The 9,289-nt window shown below is 49.8% G+C and overlaps 1 protein-coding gene across 2 annotated transcripts in view; it reads left to right on the top strand.

Annotated features, from left to right (window-relative positions):
- Nucleotides 1–3,202: 3,202 nt before the first annotated feature.
- The window catches only part of LOC117242267 (homeotic protein antennapedia-like), a 350,813-nt gene continuing 344,726 nt past the window's right edge, over nucleotides 3,203–9,289 (top strand). Inside the window, exon 1 of one of the 2 annotated variants that reach the window (XR_004495211.1) lies at nucleotides 3,203–5,964. The gene's annotated coding sequence lies outside the window, so the exon portion shown is untranslated. The remainder of the gene's footprint in view (nucleotides 5,965–9,289) is intronic. The other variant, XR_004495210.1, reaches the window with a different exon arrangement.

The following is a 9,289-nucleotide window of genomic DNA, read 5'->3' as shown; positions in this document are numbered from 1 at the left end:
TGTACGAATGCGAATTGTGCATTGTAAATGGATATAAATTTTTTAATGAAAAAAATTCCATTTTCACGCTACAAAATTTCTCACCTCTCGTCGCTGGATGTAGAAATTTCAAATATGCATCGACATTAAATCGAAATACACAGCGATCGCTTCGTTCCTTGTTCCTCGCTTTTTACAAATACCTAACGCATATTTCAGTTCTACTGGAATATATCCTAGTTCCACAGCAAATAATTTACACTGTACGTCTGAACAAACGTCTGAACAAATATTCCCTTCTAAATTTTCATTTTTTCCCGATTAGTTCCTTGCAAACTAATTCCCTCCTTTATTTAAAATATAAAACACGGTCCGTTTCAATGCACCGCCCAGTTCGCCATTATCATCTAGCGGCGCAAGTGGCCTTATATCACAGGTTGATCCCCAGGAGTTTCGATCCGCGCGAATAACGACGACGAGAATCGCGCTTATCTGAAATTCTGACGCTCGTTCATGATCGAATATTCATCCTGGGTCTCCCCGGGGAGGTGGAGGGAGGCGGTATAAGAAGGCAAAAGAGGAGAAAACGAAGTCGGGGGAGAGTACGGCGAAGAGTCGGAGGAGGAAAGAAGAAAGACCAGCCAAAATGAGAGTCCGAGCAGTGCGTTGAACCATACCGAAGGAGACCAGAAGAGCCAAAGCCACCGGAGCGATGAAGAATGGATGCTGGTTTAGCAAGAGTGCAGATTTGCTCGAGTCGGGTGCAACGGCCCCTTTGCTTTCGTGTCCATCTTCTCGTTGCTATAGCTACGCTGTCTAATACCTCCCACTACCTTCGAACGCCTGTGTTCTCCATTTTCTTTTTATTTTAAATCCATAAGAGGAGAATGTCCATCATCCATTTTGGCGTACATGCGATCCTTCCTCCTTGATGATACTCTCTGATACGTGCTCAGATTTATCGCGACTAATATTTGGTCGCGAAAATTAACGAATGTCTTACCGCGCGTATACGTGTACGTACGATACTTAAAATGAGTCTGTTTAAAACCAGCAATAGCAATATTTTTGAAGAGCGGAGATTAACTCGAGAACGCTTTGACTCGTCTCTCGTTACACGAAGATCGGCGAGACTGTCTGCCGTGTGTTAACTGCTGTTTCTTCTTATTCCATGGGACGACAATCATGCACCAGTGTTTGTAACGCAGGTGGACACTGTTCGAACATGCGACGCTTGGTGTGAAAAAAAAAAAAAAAGGAAAAAAGAAAAGAAACTCGTAATAATCATGAAGCCATCAGGTAACTGTCGTCGGTAGCCACAGAGCGTCCGGTTTTGTGAGAACAACCTTGGTCATTAAATAAACCCCTTTTAGTGGTGGCTGGTTATCTTCAATGGTGTTTTAAAAGGGGCATTTAGGCCCATTTTGGCTACCCACACAGCCCCTGGTACCCTTCCCCTTCTTCCGCGTTATGGTGGCTCTCTTCACGCCCCCACCATATTCGACACGCGTCCTACCATGCTATAAGCTTAAAGGCCCTGACTTTTACGATTCTGTTCAAGTGGTCATAAAACCGGAGTTTATTGCCGTCATGATTTTCAAGCAAACGGGCTGCCACCTGTCGGAGTCCCACAAAAGCGAAAACTGCATCAAGTCTCTTCATCAAGGGCTCTATCAATTCGGCTATTTGATGATTGTCCCGCCAGCTCGTAATAATCCATTGAAATCCTAACAATCGTAACCGCGAAAACTCTACGTGTTCTCTCATTCTCTGGCATTTCCATTTCAATTTGTCGCTTCTACCGTCGTTTATCTAATAGTTAACGCAATTTCTTTGACGCGTACGCCCGACAAATTTACGATTTCGAAACAAAATCGCTTTGAAAAATTATATCTGAGATGTTTCTAAGTTACGAACCTACTCTATTTATTATGATTGGATCAAGTTAGTTATATATAGATGATCGTAGAAAGAGAAAATGAAATCGCAGACTAAACATGCATATCGTCGTAAATAATTACGAAAGTTGACAAATATCGACGTTAAACGCGGCAATGAGCGCGTGTAGACAACGTACGAATAATTGCTCGTAGTCAGGCGTCGTTCGATGAATAGCAAATATCCAAATCTTTTTTCTGGAGGCTGGTAGCGAAGTCGATGGGTTATATCCTAAACATCCATAATGGCGAAAGTGAACGGGCAAATAGTCCGGTCCGGCCCCTGAGAGCAGCTTATGATGGGCATTACTCGGCTCGTTACGGAATAATTTACGAGGTGCGAACCGCGGGGGCGATAATCCAGCGACATTTACATCCCAATAAACATTCCCGATACTGGTGGCGGCGCGCGCCACGGCGCTTGCCCGCTTCCCTCACGAACCTCACTTTTACGGCGTTTTAATTGTACGGCCGTAGTCTAATTGGTTCGTAAAACGTCCGAGTATCTCGTAAAAGACGTTTATGATAACATTCTTGTCGTTCGTACTCGCAATCGCGTCATCATCGAATCCACGAACAGACTTGGGAAACCTCGGACCGGTTCGACCTGAAATCCACGAATCCGTACGAGAGGGAAACACGGCGTTCCTTTCGCTTCAAAATATTTCCACCGTCTCTTTCTCTCATTCTCTTTCTGTCTCTCTCTCTCTCTCTCTTTCTCTTTCCATTCGTTTCTCTGTTCGTCTGGCTTTCGCGAATCGCACGTCGATCGAACGATCTTCCGTCGTGAGAGTCGATTCCCAAAGACCGTTTTCGGCAATGACGATAATCGCAAGGTGCCTCGTTGATGTTGGTCGTTTGAACGTCTGAATGGATCTGGCAGCGTTAGTTCGCGACGAAACACAGAGGTGGCGGTGCACGTATCCCCAGAAGCTGTGGGGGCGCGGTGAGGGCCGCTGGGACGGAGCGGAGAGGAAAGGAAACGTTGCGTGACGCGCGTGGCGTGCAGCTTTCGCTCTACCGTACGGTGGCCGGCGGTGTCCGTATCCGCGGCTGCTCGCGTGTTTTCACTGGTGGGGGTAACGCGGGGCGGCGCCTAACCAGTCATGGGCGTCGTTCCAGCTTGGAACTACTTTCACATGGCGTAGGAATTTTCGTGCTGTGCCGGCGTGGTACTCGTGACGAATTCAATTCTGATTGGTCCTTAAGCATAACCTCCTCCCTTGGCACCCTGTTTTCTTCCCCCTACTCCTCGCAGTCCGATCTACGCGGGCTAGCACCTCTCGTCTCCCTCTTAGCTGGCGCAATTTCGCATCTTATTCCGTCTCTCTCTTTTTCTTTCTCTTTCTGCCGCTCCTTCGCCGTTCCCCTGCCTTTCTCTTTCTCTTTACCTACGCTTCGGTACTCTCGCGTACCTCTTACACCCCAACGTAGCGGCAACATTTATTCGTCTCTTTTCGTTGCCATCGGTTATCCGTCGTTTTCGACCCTTTTATTTTCTCGCGTCCCGGCGATCCACTCCTCGGCTTCTCTTCGCGCCTCTTCCGATCTGGTCGATCTTCGTCGTCTTATCTAGTTTTGGTGGCCGAAACGCAAAAACGCGTACGTGCAACACCGCGGCGGAGCACACCAGCAACGTGTACGAATTTAATCTCGCGGCACGTCGTTGAGTTACTCGAACGATCAACAGGGGGCGCTGCGTAGTCTAATCGAGAGGAAAGGAAAGAGAGAGGAGCCGGTGTGGTAGAGAGCAGCGCGGCAGAGACGAGACGAAACGCGACGCGTTGTCGAGAGGTGGAGCGAGACGGATCGAGAGGGCGAGTGGATAAGCGTGGAGGGGGCGTAGCGTGCGGGGGAGGGGGAGCCGAGCGACGACGGAGCAAGCGAGAGAAGTCGGTTATCGCGTCGGAGAGGGGAACGTCGCGTGAAAGACAAGGAGAAAAAGCAGCGCGCGTTCCTCGTTCGCACAATAGAGTTAACCGTGAAGAGTGTGCGCGCGCGAGTGAGACGGTCGCGGCTCACGAACGAAGAGAGGGAATGATAGTGGAAAAGAGAAAGAGGAGAAACGCTGGGGCTGGTGGACGAGAGACGGAGAGCGAAAGAGCGTGATAGAGCGAGAGAAGAGAGACGGGAAAGTCGGTGGTGGAAGGAAGAGAGGTCGACGTCGAAAGAGAGAGAGGAAAGGAGGCGAACGAGCGAGTAAGAGACGGAGGACGGTACAGAGTGGCGGTACACGGGGCGCGAGAAAAGCGGTAGTGTGCCGTGGACCACCGCACTGGCATACCGTGGTTCGTTACGATCCCCTTCGTACGTCGCTTCGTACCGAACCTCGCAGTCATCAGCGAAGTCACATTTCGGCTAGTGCTAGTGCAGTGCGGACAGAGTCGGAGCGGTCGCTTCGGTCCTTTTAAAAAGTACGACCAACGTTTACGAGACACGCCACGGGGCCCCGGGCCTCTGTCGCCGATAACGCAGAGAGAAATATCATATCGCACAGAAATCATTTCGATACGACAGACGCACAGAGGAGAAAGAGAGAGGTCTTTCGCGAGGGAGAGATCGTCGCGTGCCGGCCGACCGAACCGTCGACGGGCGCGCACGCGGTAGAGAGACCCACAGCCAGTTTTATAGCCCGTCTTATTACCCCGGTTTATTGCGTCGTAACGGTTTAACGATCATCGCTCGTTTCCACCACCTAGACCGCCGGTTTACACTCTTGCCGGTAGCGGTAACCATAACAAGCCCATAAAAGCCCCCGCCGCTGCCATGAGTCCCATTCGCAATTATACATCTACGGCCTACTGACATTGACACTCCTGGGTGCAACCGCTTATACCTACCGATGACTTTTATGATCTCTTAAAACGGTTTAATGCCCATTTGCTTGTCCCTCGTCGACGCTGTCACCTGTCGCCAGCCGCGTCAAACAGCGTATCGGTGCTCGACGCGACGCGCCTACCTCACGCCTTTTGGCGCGAACCACCACCGGACACACGGAGTAGGAACGACAGCGACCACCACGACCATCACCTCGACAATTCTCGCCTCTCGTCCAACGATCGTCGGGGTGCCTTTCGAACGGTGAACGGACCTTTTCCACCAACTCGGAGAACGCGAACGAGATATCGGGCCGCGCGGAGCATGGACTCTTAACATCGCTCGTGACTAGCCACGCAACGAAACACACGATCGTGTGCTGGTTCCTCCTTTTCCCGTCCTCTCGAAGGATTCGAAGAGATCTCTACGGAGAACAGTCGTCTGGCGAACACGAGGCCCTTGCCTTTTCGCCTGCTCGCTGTCGCGTGTTATTTTTTTTTTTTTGTTTCTCGAGTGGCGGTGTTTCAGTGCAAGTGATTCAAAATACCCGGGATAATGAACTCGTACTTTGAGCAGACTGCGGGTGGCTTCTACGGAAGTCACCACCATCAGACAGGAGCCGCCAGTCAACATCACGATCCCGCCACAGCCGCGGCCTATCGAGGCTTCCCTCTCGGCCTGGGTATGTCACCTTACGCATCTACGCAGCATCATCATCACACGTCCTCGTCGCTGGGCATACATCCAGGCGGAGGTACGAACACGAGACCACCTCAAGATTCGCCGTACGACGCGAGCGTCGCGACGGCCTGCAAACTTTACTCCACGACACCGGAGGCGACCGGACACACCACCTCTTCCTATTCGACCACAGCAACCAAGGACTGTAAGCAACAAGATCAAGCATCGGCGCATCAGAATGGTTACGCTGCGGTGATGGCAGCCGCGGCCGTCAAGGACGTTTGGCAGTCAGCGACCTCGGGGTCGAACAGTCAGAGCAATTCGGTGGTCCGTCCTTCGGCGTGCACTCCAGAAGGGACGAGGGTTGGTAGCTACGGTGGTCTCGTAGGCGGCGACCCGGCATCGAGTCCTGGTAACAACAGTTCCTCGAGGTCCCTCACGTCGTCCTGGAACACCTGCAGTTTGAACTCGTCCGCGAGCCAACCGGTTGCCACGCAACTACATCAGCAACCCACCAACCATACCTTCTACCCCTGGATGGCTATAGCAGGTGAGTTTACATTCATAAGTTCTCTTTCTCTCTGTCTCTCTCACTGTCTCTCTCTCTCTCTCTGTCTCTCTCTCTCTCTCTCTCTCTCTCTCGTCCAACGATTATCATAACAGCCGTGATGAAATATAGAGAAGCGACCATACGATGCTTAGGGGAGAGAGAACAGCAGCGGGTCGGTAGTGTGTAGAGAGAAGGCCACGTGGTCGGGAAAGGCGTGGTGGATCGAGTTTACCCAGCTCCATTATACGCCAGGCTAAATCGCCCTCGTCGAACGTTTCACGGTCAACGTTCGAATCGCGTGAAACTTACGCATCCGATCCGTTCGAGTCGCGTCTCCGTTCGATTCTCTTGACGATATTTTCGTCTCGCGTCCTTCCATTGTATTTCGTGCGGGAGGGAAAACCGGGTGCCGGGCGGGACACCGGTTTTAACGCGAAAACTTCGCTCTATGTTCGCTAACCCGATACATATCTGAACAAATCATTCCACCCCTTGGTTCCGTTCTGAAAAATAGAAGACACGAGCTGTATACCATCGTCGAATGTAAGTTGCTGTTGTGTTGTTACGTCGAAACTGGTCGTAATTTTTTTCGGTCCAGTCTATTTGTGTGTCGATTGAAATACGACGTATCCGTCATGAAGCGTAGCCGAGATAACGGATTTATAGTTGGCAGCCAACTAAAAATATTCCGTTGCCTTCTGCGCGAATGAATGCACCGCGTGCCAGGGGGGGACGGGGGTATCGGTAATAACTAACTCATCCGCGTGAAAGCGACGTGCAAAGTGACACTTGGAGTTATCATTAATGTGTGCGCGCCTGCCTCTTTGTCCGAGGAGGCGCCTCTCTCGAGCGCGCCTTCTTTCCACCCGCCCCCCGGGGTCGTTGGTAAAAAAAGCGCGCGCACACGGTCTCCATTTCTCACATTCGAGAATTTCGTCTGTCGCTAAAATTAATCTTGCCCGCATCTTCCATCGATCTCGAGCCTCTTAGTTTCGCGTATCAATTCGTAGACTCGACCGTGAGACGTACGACGCAAGCCAAATGGGTTTTTCGATTAATACAATATGTTAGCTAGAATACTCGTTACGTTCGCTGTTAAGTATTTGCTAAAAGTAGAAGATCTATTTCCGATCTCTGCGAAAACCAGAGCGAATCGCAGTTTGCTACGCGTTATGTACGTCCGGCCGTTGTACGTTTGCCGTACGTCGTGTGTTCTCCTCGTGCAGTTCGCGTTCGAACGTTGAAAACGAACGTCATATCGTGGAAACTCGGTCGTACAGCGATAAAGTTACGTCTGGTGGATAGATAGAATGGAGTCAAGTGCGTGTAAAATCGTTGGGCACGTCGAGTATAATGGGGAAGCCCTCGTCCAATTGGGGTTCAAGTGCCTTCCTCGTCGTACTCACCCCTCCGGAACCACGAATTCCGGTAGTCAGCTGTTTCTAGCGATGTCTTTGTCCCCCTTGCTCAGAGGTTCCCTAGCGGTGTCTCGCTCTGTCGTAGGCAGATCCAGACCTCTCCTACACTATCTCGCTTTTTCGACACCGCCTATTCTCTACACCAACTCAGCTGGGTCTTAGACCGTTCGTCTTTCGTAGTTTGGTCCTCTCTCCTTACCCCTCTTGCCTCTCTGTCTTCGCGGTCCTGTTTCACTCTTACCTACGATGTTCTTCTCCTAGCCTCCTTCTCGCGCCCTTTGGTCCGGTTTAAGGCCCCGCCGTTGTTACTCTTCCTCCTTTTTCTGTTTTCTTTTTTTTTTTTTATTTCCTCCTCCCGCGGGAGAACCTCTCTCTTTATGCATACAAAAGGTGTACAGATTATTTTATGAGCTTTGGTGACGTAGGCGCGTGCTCATTCAAAGACAAGAAACGGGATTTTATTGAACGAACCTTATTCTTTACGTCCTTCTATAAATACTAAATTCAACGGGAGAAAGAATTTAATATTCAAGAAGGCGGCGGTGTTGCATCGTTCTCGTTCCATCTAACGTCAAGTTTCGGCCCCGGTCCCGGCTCACGGCCCGGAGCAAAGAATCCTCTCAACCGGGCGTCGTTTTGCTCGCGTATTCCTGAATCAACTCGGCGTCTTCCATTCAATAACTGCAACAAGATTTATAGTCGATGAATCGTGCGGCTAGCGCGCGCGCGCGCGCGCACGATCGTTTTTCGCTTCTTCGATCGACAAAGCCGGAAAACGGTTTGCCATTACCTTTTTCGCGTACATCGCGGAGGAGACACGGAAGATTTAATCGTGCGATTAGAGAGTGTGCAAATCGGGTCGACGATACGACGGAATGCGGCGATCGTAGGAGGAATCGTAGGAATGGTAAAAGGCGATTGATCGGCTAGCACTCTCGTCGAACAGGTTTCTCTATGCTCTCGCGAATCGAAAGTCGTTGACTCATTTAGCGCTAGCCGGCAAGTGCTCTTCAACATCGCCGGCTACAATCGATACACGCGTGGCGAAATTTATCGATACAGGATTATGGATTATTTCGTCGTAGATTATAAAGTCTGCTGGTAAATATAGAGCCATCAATGTCCTCTACCGGTGTTCGTTGCTACGGCCTACGATAAATAATTTAGCTTTATCGACACGCACCTACGGAACCGATCCATAGACCAGGGTTATTGCTGTCGGTTTGCCAAGCATCGTAAAAACACCGATTCTAGAAACGACGAAGGACACCTATTTACTGTCTTTACGTCTATAAAGATTTCTGTCTCCACGTTTTTACCAAAAAAAAAAAAAAAAAAAAAAAAAAATACCACTTTTCACATCTTCTGTCTCTGACTTTCGAATATCTCGTCTGAAAATTTAAGACGTGAGAGAAATATGACCCCTCGTTTCCAAGGTGATAGTTTTTCTAAGTATTGTGGAAGGAATACGAGTGTGGTCATCGTACGACAAACACGTAAGATGATATATCTTACAGGATGATTTATCGATCCTCTAACGGTATCCACGTTAAACGTCACTGGTTAGTATACGATAAGTGATTGAAGAAGTGATTATGCCGCCCAAATCGCACAAATCAGTAACGATAGACACGGTATCATTAAGTTCGTTTTATTGCGGATTGGTGTTACGGGAACACGATCTCCGGACAACATTAACGCTCTTGAGAGCACTACCGCGCCGCGTACGCCTCACGATCGGCCGAGGAAACTTGATTGCACGGAATGCATTTGTATCATTGGCCGTGATAAACATCAAAGGGTACACGCGCTTGAAATTCATTGTGATTTATGGGTGCCGGCGAAGCGTCCGTATCGCCACCGTTTTCAGATGTAAATGTCTCTCTTATTAATGTTGCGGTAATGAA

Source organism: Bombus vosnesenskii, unplaced genomic scaffold, assembly GCF_011952255.1.
Source record: "Bombus vosnesenskii isolate JDL3184/JDL3185 unplaced genomic scaffold, Bvos_JDL3184-5_v1.1 scf7180000016273, whole genome shotgun sequence".
NCBI classification, from domain to species: domain Eukaryota; kingdom Metazoa; phylum Arthropoda; class Insecta; order Hymenoptera; family Apidae; genus Bombus; species Bombus vosnesenskii.
This window is presented reverse-complemented; position numbering and strand designations above follow the sequence as displayed.